The sequence below is a fragment of the Procambarus clarkii genome, chromosome 55 (genome assembly GCF_040958095.1).
Source record: "Procambarus clarkii isolate CNS0578487 chromosome 55, FALCON_Pclarkii_2.0, whole genome shotgun sequence".
Classification (NCBI taxonomy): domain Eukaryota; kingdom Metazoa; phylum Arthropoda; class Malacostraca; order Decapoda; family Cambaridae; genus Procambarus; species Procambarus clarkii.
The window spans coordinates 28,175,264-28,190,785 of NC_091204.1; positions in this window are offsets into that span (position 1 = coordinate 28,175,264).

Genomic DNA, 15,522 nt, shown 5'->3' on the forward strand with positions numbered 1-15,522 from the left:
TAAACAATAATCTCAACAAAAATCACATAGTTCTCAGAGGTGATTTCAATATTGACCTAGAGCTACAAAATAACCCTCAAGTAGACTATTTCCTCAACAGCATGAATTCCTGTATGCTCATCCCCGCAATCACCAGGCCCACCCGAGTCACTCAAACATCTGCGACTACCCTGGATCACTGATGGACCAACATAACAGCTCCTCTTACATCAAGTATAATCACTGACAGAACAACTGACCACTATCCTACCTTCCTTGTAGCGAACATGGCCATAACACCACCAGGTAACAAGAAAATTACCTTTAGGTTACAATGTGAAGCGGCAATAGGCAATCTCACAAATGCCCTCCACAATGTAAACTGGGAATCTAAATTTATCAATACACAGGATAATAATTCGTTAGCTAGCCTCTTTCCAAAATTTAAAGCCTTTACAATACTTATTGTCCTCTCCTCACCAAGCAAGTAACTGGCAAAAAGGTTAAATAATCCCTGGCTCACTAATGGCATACTTAAAGCAATCGACAAGAAACATGAATATGAAAAAAAAACTTAGGATTGGCCTAGTTGGAAAAGAAGTAGTTAAGAGGTACTCATCAGTGCTTACCAGTATAATAAGAGCAAAGCGTTCCTATTACGAGAATAGATTCAAAGAAGCAAAAGGCAACATAAAAAGCACATGGAGAGCCATCTCTACCATCCTAGGAGCTAAACAACATTTACATAATAAGATAAAAATCTCCAAGGATGGTTATACACCTGCAACAGATCTTGAAACAGCAACTGAATTTAATAGCTTCTTTTCATCGTTTGGTGCTCACCTTGCCCGAAAAATCCCAGAGACTCAGACATATGTTACCACATATCTTTCACGCAGCTATCCAAACTCTCTTCTCCTCTCTCCGGTCAGCCCTACAGATGTTGTGTCCATCATTCACTCGCTAAAAACCAAAGCTGGGAACATTAGTGAAATACCATCGATGGTACACAGGCGTGCCTCCCATGCCCTTGCACCATCCATAGCACTGCTGTTCAACAAATCCCTAGAGTGTCATACCTTCCCTGATATCCTTAAAAAAGCAAGAGTAACGCCAGTTCAAAAAGGAGGTAACACGGCAGACATAAATAATTACAGACCCATATCGAATCTACCTATATTATCAAAAATATTTTTTTTTTTTTTTACAAACAGCTCTACTCCAATCTTGTAAAATTCAATATACTAAGTCCCTGTCAGTTTGGCTTCCGCTCCCAAAAGAGTACCAATGATGCTATTGTTAGTCTGCTTGACTTAATCTTCTCAGCCCTTGAGAAAAGTGAGTTTCCAATTGAACTCTTCATCGGCCTGAGAAAGGCCTTTGATACTGTTAACCATAACTACCTCTTACTTAAATTCCACCATTATGGAATCCGTGGCCTTGCCCTAAACTATATCCGATCCTATCTTAGTAACAGACACCAATATGAAGCCATCAATGATATAACCTCTCCTACTCCACCACTTACCGTAAAGGTGCCACAGAGCAGCATCCTATAGGACCCTCCTGTTTCTTATATACATCAATGATCTCCCTAATGTCTCTAACATACTTAAACCTATATTGTTGGCTGATGATACTACTCATCTACTCTGACCCCAACCTACTCCTGTTAAATAATGTTGTAAACAATTAATTAAAAAAAGTCTACTTGTGGATGTCAACCAACAAACCTCACACAAAACATAGAAAAGACCTACTATATCTTATTTGGAAACAAATCAACAAATGCAATTCAGCTTCAGATAGATAATGTAAACATTAGCAATAAAAATGATGGTTTTTGATGGAAAGTTTCTTAGCCTATACTTAGACAAGAGACTCAACTTCCGCACCCATATACAAGACATAACTAAAAAGGTTTCTAAAACAGTTGGTATACTGTTTAAGATCAGATATTATGTACCCTACTCTGCTCTCCTCTCACTCTATTATGCACTTATCTATCCCTATCATTCTTATGGTATTTGTGCTTGGGGTTCAACCTCTGCAAACTACCTCAAGCCCATCATCATCCAGTAAAAATCTGCTATCAGGACAATAACTAACTCTACCTTCAGACAACACACAGCTCCCTTGTTCAAATCCTTAAACATGCTAAACAAATTCACTCCATACATTCTCCTGTGTAAATTACTTTTATAAAGCCCTTTTTCTAAGTGCAAACCCTGTTCTGAAACTCTTCTTGGACAGATGTAATAGAACACATGGCCACCCCACCAGACATAAATATCTCTTTGATATCCCCAGAGTCAAACTTAATCTATGTAAACACTCTATGTAAATAAAGGGACCTAGTCTATGGAACTCACTCCCTTATAATGATTTGAAAAGCTGTCCAACTTCTGCCATATTCAAAAATAAAACCAAAAAGTACCTGTAGTACTTTTTAAGTACGAGGGAGTAATGCGCAAAGCGTCCCTCACCTGTGACGTCACAGCGTCATCTAACGCCATATCAACACAGCGGCCATTTTGTCATCAGTTCAGTCATGGCGAGGACAAACCCTTCATGCAAACTGCACCTACTATCAAGAAGAAGAAGATTTTGTGTTCCACCGATAGTATTATCGTAAGTAAACACTTATATTTTATATTTTATTATATTAATTGATTCTATATTTCTGTAATAAAGGTCCAAGGGTAAGGAACAAGGGTACTGTGTTGGGAGGTGAGGGCTGTTACTGGTGTCTGTGGGGATGTGAGGACTTGTACCAACCACTATCACCACCAGTACCTTGTCTTGCACCCTGCTTAGTATTCTTATTGAGATATGAAATATTATTGCATTCATATAATTATTCATTCACAGTCATTACTATTTTTATGGGCTATGTTCTGTTACCCTAATGCTTTTTACCCCTGGGCATGTCCATTTACTCTCCAGCCCTTCACAAGCCACTGCTGCACCCCCTCCATGCCCATACTTACTGTGCTTATTCTTACAGGACTGCACTGCATTATGTGGTGCTCACTGCCTGGACACCTTGGCAATGTAGAGACAGATATTCTGCAATACCGTGATATTAGCAGTAGAGTGATAAGCTGACACACGGGAGGTACAATGGAAAGAAGTTGAGTATCAACTCTTGTAATTTATATTGTTTCCAGTGAGTTTTTAGTTTTCTTATAATCACTATGTTATCTATCCTCTACAACCTAGTTATCTGCTTGATACATGCATTATAGGGTTCTGGTAGTTGTTCTACTCACCAAGCCCTTCCAAGGCCAGGCTTGACATGTGAGAGCTTGATCCAACAGGCTGTTGCTTGGACAGGCCCCTCAGGCCCACATATCCACCACAGCCTTGTTTGTCCAGCACTTCTTGAAGATGTTCAGGTTTTCTCTTGAAGATGTCGACGGTTGTTCCAGCAATACTGTATTTCTTTTATTGCTGAAAACATGTTTTCAGCCATAAAAAAAATAACCCTGAATCCAGAAAAAAATCCCTTTTGTATCATCTGGAAATTTTCAAATATTGCTGATCAAACCTGAGTCTAAATTATTTGTATATATTATGAATTACAGAGGTCCCAGGACAGAGTTTTGAGGAACTCCACTTACATTTTCCCACTCTGATTTAACCCCATTTATACAAACTCATTCTTATCTTTTAGCTAATCATTTATTGTACACACCATACTCAGCCTGTGTAGGGTAGTTTATTGTGCATCCTAGTATTGTGTATGTGTAGTATATATATTTGTGTAGTATATTTGGTATATTTAATGCCTCTAACCTCTCCTCATAGTTCTTGTCCTTCAATTCTGGGAGCCACTTAGTAGCATGTCTTTGCACCTTTTCCAGTTTATGTGCTTCTTAAGATATGGGCACCATACAACCGCTGCATATTCCAGCTTTAGTCTAACAGAAGTCGTGAACAATTTCTTGAGTATTTCGCCATCCATGCATTTAAAAGCTCTGAATATTATCCTTTACCTGCAATTGGTTGTTGCTGTATTTATTCAGCAATTGAGCTACAGATAGACAACATTAACATCAGTAATAAAAATGATGGCAAGTTTCTTGGCCTATTCCTAGACAAGAGACTCAACTTCAGCACCCACATTCAACACATAACTAAGAAAGTCTCTAAGACAGTTGGCATACTCTCCAAAATCAGATATTATGTTCCTAACTCTGCTCTCCTCTCACTATATTATGCACTAATCTACCCCTATCTTAATTATGGTATCTGTGCATGGGGGTCTACCACTGCAAACCACCTTAAGCCCATCATCACACAGCAAAAATCTGCTATCAGAATAATAACTAACTCTGCTTTCAGACAACACTCAGCTCCCTTGTTTAAATCCCTAAACTTGCTAAATATTAACTCCCTCCACACATTCTCTTGTGTCAACTACATTTACAAAACCCTGTTCTTAAATGCAAACCATGCTCTGAAACTCTCCCTGGACAGACGTAATAGGACCCATTATCACCACACCAGAAATAAATATCTCTTTGATATCCCCAGGGTCAAACTTAATCTGTGTAAACACTCTATGCAAATTAAGGGACCTAGTCTATGGAACTCACTCCCTAGTGAATTGAAAAACTGTAAAACTTTTGCCTTATTTAAAAGCAAAACCAAAAAGTACCTAACTTCATCTATTTAGTTTCCTACACCGAGCTTTAAATTTGCTCTGTACCTAGTGTTACCCAATCTCCTAATTTTTATGTAATATCAAACAACCTTATCATTGTGTTCATTGCTGTCTTCTTTTATGTGCTAGCCATATGCTGTATTGTGACTACCAATTTTTGTCAACTACCATTCAAGCTGTCATTGCAATCAATCATATATTGTTTCTGCTGTATTGTGCCTACCAATTTGTTGTCAACTACCATTTTAAGCTGTCATTGCAATCAATCATAGCTACCTATGTGCTTTAATATACTGTACCTATAATTTTCTCTCATCTTCTTTTTTTTTCATTCCATGTAATCTGTTTTCATTTTTTTGTCTATAAACTTTGCAAGTATTTACCTCCTTAAAATTTTCTTAGATTAAGGACCTGCCCGAAACGCTGCGCGTGCTAGTGGCTTTACAAGACTGTAATTACCATATTTGTATCCTCACATTCCTTATGTACATTCTTGTATATGCATAAATAAATAAATAAATAAATAGAATATGATTTGTTCTGCTTTACATTTGTTTATTCTTTTTTTCAAAAATTCTTTCTGCCTCTCTCCTCACTGCCGTGTAGTTGTTTCTCTTTGTATTACTGGTATGTTTGGGGGTTTGGCCTCTTCGTATATTGATTCCATTTTTGTGTCTTTTGGTCTCTGGCCGTCTTGAAATTTCAGTTGAACAAATCCTGTTTCCTAGTTCTGCATCTCTGTTTTGGTATAAATGTTTTTGTTCCTTTATCATATATTTCACTAAATTGACATACTGTGCATTAATTCATCTCAATTACTTCCTTTCCTAACAGCAAGCCTTTCCAGTAAAATTCTTTGAATTCTTTTCTGACTTCCAGCCTAATGTGTTTTATCCTAGTGTGTATGATGCCTAGCGTGTGTCTGGTGCCTGTTGTGTTAAACCGAAGATAAATGCATAAGTATAGGTCAGTAATTTCTCCAGCTTTGAAAGGGGCTTTCATTATGCAGCAGTATTCCACTCTAGAGAGCACTAGCGTCTTGAAAACTATCATCATCGGTATAGCATCTCTAGTGTGAAAAGTTCTTGTTATCTATCCTGTCATTTTTCTTGCAGTTGTGACGGCTACTTTATTGTGTTCTTTAAATGTAAGGCCTTCTGACATCAGTACACCCAAATCCTTTACGTTGCTTTTCCGTTCAATGTTATGACTTGACTGAGTTTTGTAAGTGGTTTCCGTTTTTATATTTTCATTTTTTCCGTAGCGCATGAGCTGAAACTTATGTTCGTTAATCACCATGTTATTTTCTGTAGCCCATAGAAAGATCTGATTTACATCTGATTGGAGGTTTGCCGTGTCCTCTATGTTGCCTACTCTCGTGAAGATTCTAGTGTCATCTGCAAAGGATGATCAAGTACTATAGGTTGTGTCCTTGTCTATGTCCGATATGAGGATGAGAAAAAGTATTGGAGCAAGCACAGTACCCTTGGGGACTGAGCTCTTTACGGTTGATGGTCCAGATTTTATTTTGTTGACTACTACACATTGGGTTCTATTAGTCAGGAAGTTGTATATCCATCTGCCTATTTTTCCGGTAATTCCTTTTGAACGCATTTTATGTGCAATAACACAATGGTCACATTTGTCAAAGGCTTTTGCGAAATCTGTGTAAATTACATCAGCGTTTTGTTTGTCTTCCATGGCATCTAGTGCCATGTCAGAGTGGTCCAGCAACTGTGATAGGCAAGAGCGCCCTGTTCTGAAACCATGTTGTCTGGGGTTATGGAGATGCTGTGATTCCATGTATTTGGTGATCTTACTTCTTAGCATTCTCTCAAAGATTTTTATGATGTGCGATGTTAGTGCTATCGGTCTGTAGTTTTTTGCCTCTGCCTTATTTCCTCCTTTATGGGGCGGTGCTATCTCTGCTGTTTTTAGTATGTCAGGGATAATGCCAGTATCTTGGCTTTGTCTCCAAAGAATGTGAAGGGCCTGCGATAACGTTTTTTTACAGTTCTAGATGAATATAGAGTTCCAAGAGTCAGGGCCTGGTGCAGAGTGCATAGGCATACTGTCTATGGCTTCTTCAAAATCCAGTGGGGATAGGATGACATCTGATTTATGATTTGATGTTGGTATCATATCCATGAAAAATTCATTTGGGTTATCAATCTTCAGTGTGTTCAGTGGCTCGCTGAAAACAGTCGAACTGATTGTGTGGTAAGGCGTACTGATTCTTGTGTGGTATTGTGGCAAGTGCAATAATATGTATTGTTTCATTGCAGATAAGAGATTCCAGATCGTTCCAGATTTCCGAAGTACTGAAATGCACACCATACAAGCTTGGTGGATCTAGGTGCAAGGTAAAATAATTTACATTTACTTGAATATATTTTTAGCTAATTATCAGTATATATATAATATATTTATATGCATATATATATATATGTCATATATATGCATATATATATATGTCATATAATTCCTTACGTTATCTGAGAATGAAGCTATGTTGGTATTGGGAAATCTATAGATGGCACTTATAGTCAAGGAGGATTTAAGGGATTTACTGGAGAACTTGGCAAAGGTATATTCACAATAGTCGTCTCTATTACTAATGACACTATTGCAGATGAAGGTATCTTTGTAAGATATTGCTATGCCACCTCCTTTTTTTATTAGGCCTGCAGTTGTGAATGGCTTTATTATCAGCCAAGTTGTAGCATACAACATAGCATATATATGTATATGGCATATATATATATATATATATATATATATATATATATATATATATATATATATATATATATATATATATATATATACTAATATATATATATATATATATATATATATATATATATATATTTTTTTTTTTTTTTTTTTTTTACATAGGAAGGGAGTACCACCTCTAGCTGGAAGAAGGGGGACCCATAGCCTCGGAGGAAACCACGCATAACGCATTAGAGGGAATGTTTAGATGCCCTCCAATACTCCAATATATATATATATATATATATATATATATATATATATATATATATATATATATATATATATATATATATATGTCGTACCTAGTAGCCAGAACGCGCTTCTCAGCCTACTATGCAAGGCCCGATTTGCCTAATAAGCCAAGTTTTCCTGAATTAATAAATTTTCTCTAATTTTTTTCTTATGAAATGATAAAGCTTCCCATTTCATTATGTATGAGGTCAATTTTTTTTTATTAGAATTAAAATTAACGTAGATATATGACCGAACCTAACCAACCCTACCTAACCTATCTCTATAGGTTATCTCTATAGGTTAGGTTAGGTTAGGTAGCCGAAAAAGTTAGGTTAGGTTAGGTTAGGTAGGTTAGGTAGTCGAAAAACAATTAATTCAGGAAAACTTGGCTTATTAGGCAAATCGAGCCTTGCATTGTAGGCTGAGAAGTGCATTCTGGCTACTAGGTACGACATATATATATATATATATATATATATATATATATATATATATATATATATATATATATATATATATATATATATATATATATATATATATATATATATATGCGAACAAGCCTGAATGGTCCCCAGGACAATATGCAACTGAAAACTCACACCCCAGAAGTGACTCGAACCCATACTCCCAGGAACAACGCAACTGGTATGTACAAGACGCCTTAATCCACTTGACCATCACGACCGGACATAATGAGGTGATAGCCGAAGCTATTTGAACCACCCCATCGCCGGCACTCGGATAGTAATCTTGGGCATAGCATTTTACCAAATCACCTCATTCTTTGGGGCACACATGAGGAACACAAATGCGAACAAGCCTGAATGGTCCCCAGGACAATATGCAACTGAAAACTCACACCCCAGAAGTGACTCGAACCCATACTCCCAGGAGCAACGCAACTGGTATGTACAAGACGCCTTAATCCACTTGACCATCACGACCGGACATAATGAGGTGATAGCCGAAGCTATTTGAACCACCCCACCGCCGGCACTCGGATGCCCAAGATTACTATCCGAGTGCCGGCGGTGGGGTGGTTCAAATAGCTTCGGCTATCACCTCATTATGTCCGGTCGTGATGGTCAAGTGGATTAAGGCGTCTTGTACATACCAGTTGCGTTGCTCCTGGGAGTATGGGTTCAAATCACTTCTGGGGTGTGAGTTTTCAGTTGCATATTGTCCTGGGGACCATTCAGGCTTGTTCGCATTTGTGTTCCTCACGTGTGCCCCAAAGAATGAGGTGATTTGGTAAAATGCTATGCCCAAGATTACTATCCGAGTGCCGGCGGTGGGGTGGTTCAAATAGCTTCGGCTATCACCTCATTATGTCCGGTCGTGATGGTCAAGTGGATTAAGGCGTCTTGTACATACCAGTTGCGTTGCTCCTGGGAGTATGGGTTCGAGTCACTTCTGGGGTGTGAGTTTTCAGTTATATATATATATATATATATATATATATATATATATATATATATATATATATATATATATATATATATATATATATATATATATATATATATATATATATATATATATATATATATATATATATGCGGAAAATCCACAGAGAAATATGAAATGAGGTAAACGTTTCGGCTTTGTTAAAGCCTTTGTCAACACCAGACTGACTAAGGAGAAGGGAGAAGGGGGGAAGATATATAGGCCGACACCTGACCACCCCATCCCAAGGGTTGGTCAGGTGTAATTAACCAAAAACAGGTATAGCTTAGCTTAGAATGGTCAAAGTGGATTAAGCGGTCAGAGAATAAGGATGAAAGATTAAAGAAAAGCCTCATGAACACACAATATATGAATATACAATTATAATGAGACATTGTAAGCCTCTCTATCAGAGTTGTTTCTTAAACTGTTGTGCAATATTATAACTTAAAAATGGATCAAGTTTGTACATTCCAGTACTAACATTAAGAAGATTTGGACACTGACTGATTAGAGCAGACTCAATCAAATTCCGTTCCACGAAATCCCCACAATTGGTAATGCTTTTTGCCCCATTCCAGTTAATATTGTGATCGCATAAACTCGTATGTAGATACAATGCATTAGACGTTTGGGCAGTTCTAATACTATAAGCATGTTGTGACACCCGCAATTGTAAGGACTTTCCTGTTTGTCCAAGGTACACAGAATCACAATCATTGCAGGGAATCGAATACACACAACCTGCTGTATCAGGGGAGTTTTTTATTAAATTGGATTTGATCGTACTATTAGTGAACACCAAATTTATATTAAGTTTCTTAAAAATCAGAGACAATTTTTCAAGTCCACTCGCATAAGGTACCACCAATGAGTTAATAATTTTTGGTTTCGTTTTAGGGACGTGATTATAAAACGTACGCTTGGCTTGTACAAACGAGAAATCCAAAAACCTCTTAGGATATTGTAAACTTTTCCCAATTTCATATATTTTAGCAATCTCTTCATCAAAAAACTCAGGGCTGCAAACCCTCAAAGCTCGTAGAAACATTCCTGAAAATACTGCCTGTTTAACTTTACTATGATGATTCGAATAAAAATGAACATACGACCCCACGTTGGTAGGTTTCCTATACACATTAAATTTGAACTTTCTAGTGACTCTATGAATCATAATGTCCAAAAACGGAAGAGTACCATTCTCCTCAGTCTCACAAGTGAATTTTATTGAAGGTACCAAAGAATTGAGTTCATTAAGAAAAACTATCTGGTCTTTGTCACACGGCCATAAGCACAAAATATCATCAACATACCTATACCAAACCACATTAGCCGGGATAATCCTGGATAAGATTTTTGTTTCAAAGAATTCCATATACAAATTGCTTAAAACTGGGGACAGGGGATTGCCCATCGCCATACCAAATGTTTGTTTGAAAAATTTTCCATTAAAACTAAAATAATTGTCTTTTATACACAATTTAATAAGTTCCAATACTTTATTGGTCTGCAAGCTCAAATTATATTTAGGCAGTTCCTCACGTAGAAATTCTAACAGATCATCAACAGGAACTTTAGTGAATAAAGAGGTCACATCGAAACTTATAAGTTTAAAATCAAAATTTAAATTCAGTGTGGATAGCTTATTAACTAAGTCCACATTGTTTGTCAAGTGTGAGTTGGAAATAGTACCAACTATAGGGGACAAAACTTTGACTAACCACTTAGAGAGTTTATAAGCCGCCGAACCAATTGAACTAATAATCGGCCTTGCCGGATTATATGGCTTATGAGTTTTTATAAGACCATACATGTAAGGAAGAGAGGGGGATCGACTTGTTAGCCTAGATATCAACTCTTTATCGCCTTTACACACGGTTTTAAGAGTTTTGTTAAAATGTGCAATCACTTTTTCAGTAGGATCTCTGTTAACCAATAGATAAGTATCCCTGTCTTCCAAGAGTAACTCCATTTTTCGGACATAGTCATCTTTATTCATAATAACTACTGCATTTGACTTATCAGCCTTGGTAATATGTAATGAACTATCTTTTTTGAGATTTTTGAACGCATGAACAAATCGACTTGGACAATTAGGAACAGAATTGTTAAGTAAAACGCCATACATCATACCTTTGCACACATTAATATCTTCAACTGAGACATTGCTATACTTTTCAAGATTGCTGAAACCTTTGGCAATATCTACATAATTGACTGTTCCGTTAGATGTGGCAAAGCTCAGGCCATATCCTAATGCAGTAATCGTGTCATTATCAAGCTGTCTATCCGAGAGGTTTATAACAAAATCCCGGTTGGAGTGTTTATTCCAGTCACTTTGTTGAATAAGTTTCTTTAATTTGAAATCAAGTTTAGTACTCACCTTTCTGCAGGTAGACCTCAAAGTAGTATAACAGTAATCCATCATACAACGGTTCCACTCAGGCGGAATGGCTTGGAGAAAAGCGTACTTACAGTTATTCACAACTTTAAAACATTCACGAACTTCAAATTTAAGTAAATCGATGTTTTTCATAAGCACTATGCGGGGTATCTCATCAAACGGCTGATCTGACAATTTAAGAACGCTGTTGGGTAATAATGAACGGGGAAGCACTTGTTCACTGAGGCATTTTCGAAGAAAACGAAGACGAATTTTTAAGGAATGAGATTTCACTAAAGCAGAACGAAGTTTAGTAACAAAAGGTTTAAGGGAAGGGTAGAGAGAGGAGAAGGTAAGAAATTGGCACGTGGTATCCATTGATGCAATTGACGATCACAAAACACTGATCATTTTATGCGGAATTCGTCTTCGTTTTCTTCGAAAATGCCTCAGTGAACAAGTGCTTCCCCGTTCATTATTACCCAACAGCGTTCTTAAATTGTCAGATCAGCCGTTTGATGAGATACCCCGCATAGTGCTTATGAAAAACATCGATTTACTTAAATTTGAAGTTCGTGAATGTTTTAAAGTTGTGAATAACTGTAAGTACGCTTTTCTCCAAGCCATTCCGCCTGAGTGGAACCGTTGTATGATGGATTACTGTTATACTACTTTGAGGTCTACCTGCAGAAAGGTGAGTACTAAACTTGATTTCCAATTAAAGAAACTTATTCAACAAAGTGACTGGAATAAACACTCCAACCGGGATTTTGTTATAAACCTCTCGGATAGACAGCTTGATAATGACACGATTACTGCATTAGGATATGGCCTGAGCTTTGCCACATCTAACGGAACAGTCAATTATGTAGATATTGCCAAAGGTTTCAGCAATCTTGAAAAGTATAGCAATGTCTCAGTTGAAGATATTAATGTGTGCAAAGGTATGATGTATGGCGTTTTACTTAACAATTCTGTTCCTAATTGTCCAAGTCGATTTGTTCATGCGTTCAAAAATCTCAAAAAAGATAGTTCATTACATATTACCAAGGCTGATAAGTCAAATGCAGTAGTTATTATGAATAAAGATGACTATGTCCGAAAAAATGGAGTTACTCTTGGAAGACAGGGATACTTATCTATTGGTTAACAGAGATCCTACTGAAAAAGTGATTGCACATTTTAACAAAACTCTTAAAACCGTGTGTAAAGGCGATAAAGAGTTGATATCTAGGCTAACAAGTCGATCCCCCTCTCTTCCTTACATGTATGGTCTTATAAAAACTCATAAGCCATATAATCCGGCAAGGCAGATTATTAGTTCAATTGGTTCGGCGGCTTATAAACTCTCTTAAGTGGTTAGTCAAAGTTTTGTCCCCTATAGTTGGTACTATTTCCAACTCACACTTGACAAACAATGTGGACTTAGTTAATAAGCTATCCACACTGAATTTAAATTTTGATTTTAAACTTATAAGTTTCGATGTGACCTCTTTATTCACTAAAGTTCCTGTTGATGATCTGTTAGAATTTCTACGTGAGGAACTGCCTAAATATAATTTGAGCTTGCAGACCAATAAAGTATTGGAACTTATTAAATTGTGTATAAAAGACAATTATTTTAGTTTTAATGGAAAATTTTTCAAACAAACATTTGGTATGGCGATGGGCAATCCCCTGTCCCCAGTTTTAAGCAATTTGTATATGGAATTCTTTGAAACAAAAATCTTATCCAGGATTATCCCGGCTAATGTGGTTTGGTATAGGTATGTTGATGATACTTTGTGCTTATGGCCGTGTGACAAAGACCAGATAGTTTTTCTTAATGAACTCAATTCTTTGGTACCTTCAATAAAATTCACTTGTGAGACTGAGGAGAATGGTACTCTTCCGTTTTTGGACATTATGATTCATAGAGTCACTAGAAAGTTCAAATTTAATGTGTATAGGAAACCTACCAACGTGGGGTCGTATGTTCATTTTTATTCGAATCATCATAGTAAAGTTAAACAGGCAGTATTTTCAGGAATGTTTCTACGAGCTTTGAGGGTTTGCAGCCCTGAGTTTTTTGATGAAGAGATTGCTAAAATATATGAAATTGGGAAGAGTTTACAATATCCTAAGAGGTTTTTGGATTTCTCGTTTGTACAAGCCAAGCGTACGTTTTATAATCACGTCCCTAAAGCGAAACCAAAAATTATTAACTCATTGGTGGTACCTTATGCGAGTGGACTTGAAAAATTGTCTCTGATTTTTAAGAAACTTAATATAAATTTGGTGTTCACTAATAGTACGATCAAATCCAATTTAATAAAAAACTCCCCTGATACAGCAGGTTGTGTGTATTCGATTCCCTGCAATGATTGTGATTCTGTGTACCTTGGACAAACAGGAAAGTCCTTACAATTGCGGGTGTCACAACATGCTTATAGTATTAGAACTGCCCAAACGTCTAATGCATTGTATCTACATACGAGTTTATGCGATCACAATATTAACTGGAATGGGGCAAAAAGCATTACCAATTGTGGGGATTTCGTGGAACGGAATTTGATTGAGTCTGCTCTAATCAGTCAGTGTCCAAATCTTCTTAATGTTAGTACTGGAATGTACAAACTTGATCCATTTTTAAGTTATAATATTGCACAACAGTTTAAGAAACAACTCTGATAGAGAGGCTTACAATGTCTCATTATAATTGTATATTCATATATTGTGTGTTCATGAGGCTTTTCTTTAATCTTTCATCCTTATTCTCTGACCGCTTAATCCTCTTTGACCATTCTAAGCTAAGCTATACCTGTTTTTGGTTAATTACACCTGACCAACCCTTGGGATGGGGTGGTCAGGTGTCGGCCTATATATTTTCCCCCCTTCTCCCTTCTCCTTAGTCAGTCTGGTGTTGACAAAGGCTTTAACAAAGCCGAAACGTTCACCTCATTTCATATTTCTCTGTGGATTTTCCGCATAAAATGATCAGTGTTTTGTGATCGTCAATTGCATATATATATATATATATATATATATATATATATATATATATATATATATATATATATATATATATATATATATATATATATATATATATATATATATATATATATACAATACAATACAATACAATACAATTTTATTTAGGTAAAGTACATACATACAATAAATATTTACAAGGATTGTTTGACTTATAGGTAGAGCTAGTACATACAATGCCTAAAGCCACTATTACGCAAAGTGTTTCGGGCATGATAAACTTAAATGACAAGCTTAATACTAATTGAGCATAATGAGTATAATGAAAACATAGATGAAAAAGCAGCACAAATACAATTATGTCGACAAACAGCGCTCTTTAAAGAAAAAAAAACAGACATTGGTTGACAATAGAAGGGTAAGGTAGGTTACAGGGAATTTATTAGGTATAGCTTCGCTTTTAACTTAAACTGGTTGAGAGAGGTACAGTCTTTAACATGGTTGGGAAGGTCATTTCACATTCTGGGCCCCTTGATTTGTAGAGCATTTCTAGTTTGATTAAGTCGTACTCTAGGAATATCAAAACTGTATTTATTTCTGGTGTGATGCTCATGGGTTCTGATACAACCTTCTATGAAGCTTTTGAGATCAGGATTGGCATTATAGTTTAGCGTTTTATATATGTATAATACACATGAGAGAATGTGCAGTGACTTAATGTCTAACATATTCAGAGATTTAAGTAGGGGTACCGAGTGATGTCTGGGGCCAGAATTGGATATTGTCCTAATAGCAGCTTTGTGTTGAGTAATTAGAGGACGTAAGTGATTTTGGGTAGTAGAGCCCCAAGCACAAATACCATAGTTGAGATATGGATAGATAAGGGAGTAATAGAGAGTCACCAGGGCAGGGCGTGGTACATAATATCTGATCTTAGAAAGAATGCCCACAGTTTTTGAAACTTTTTTTGATATGTTTAGAATGTGTCCCTGGAAATTAAGCTTGTGGTCAATGAGAATGCCAAGGAATTGGCCATCTAATTTGTTACAAATTTGGG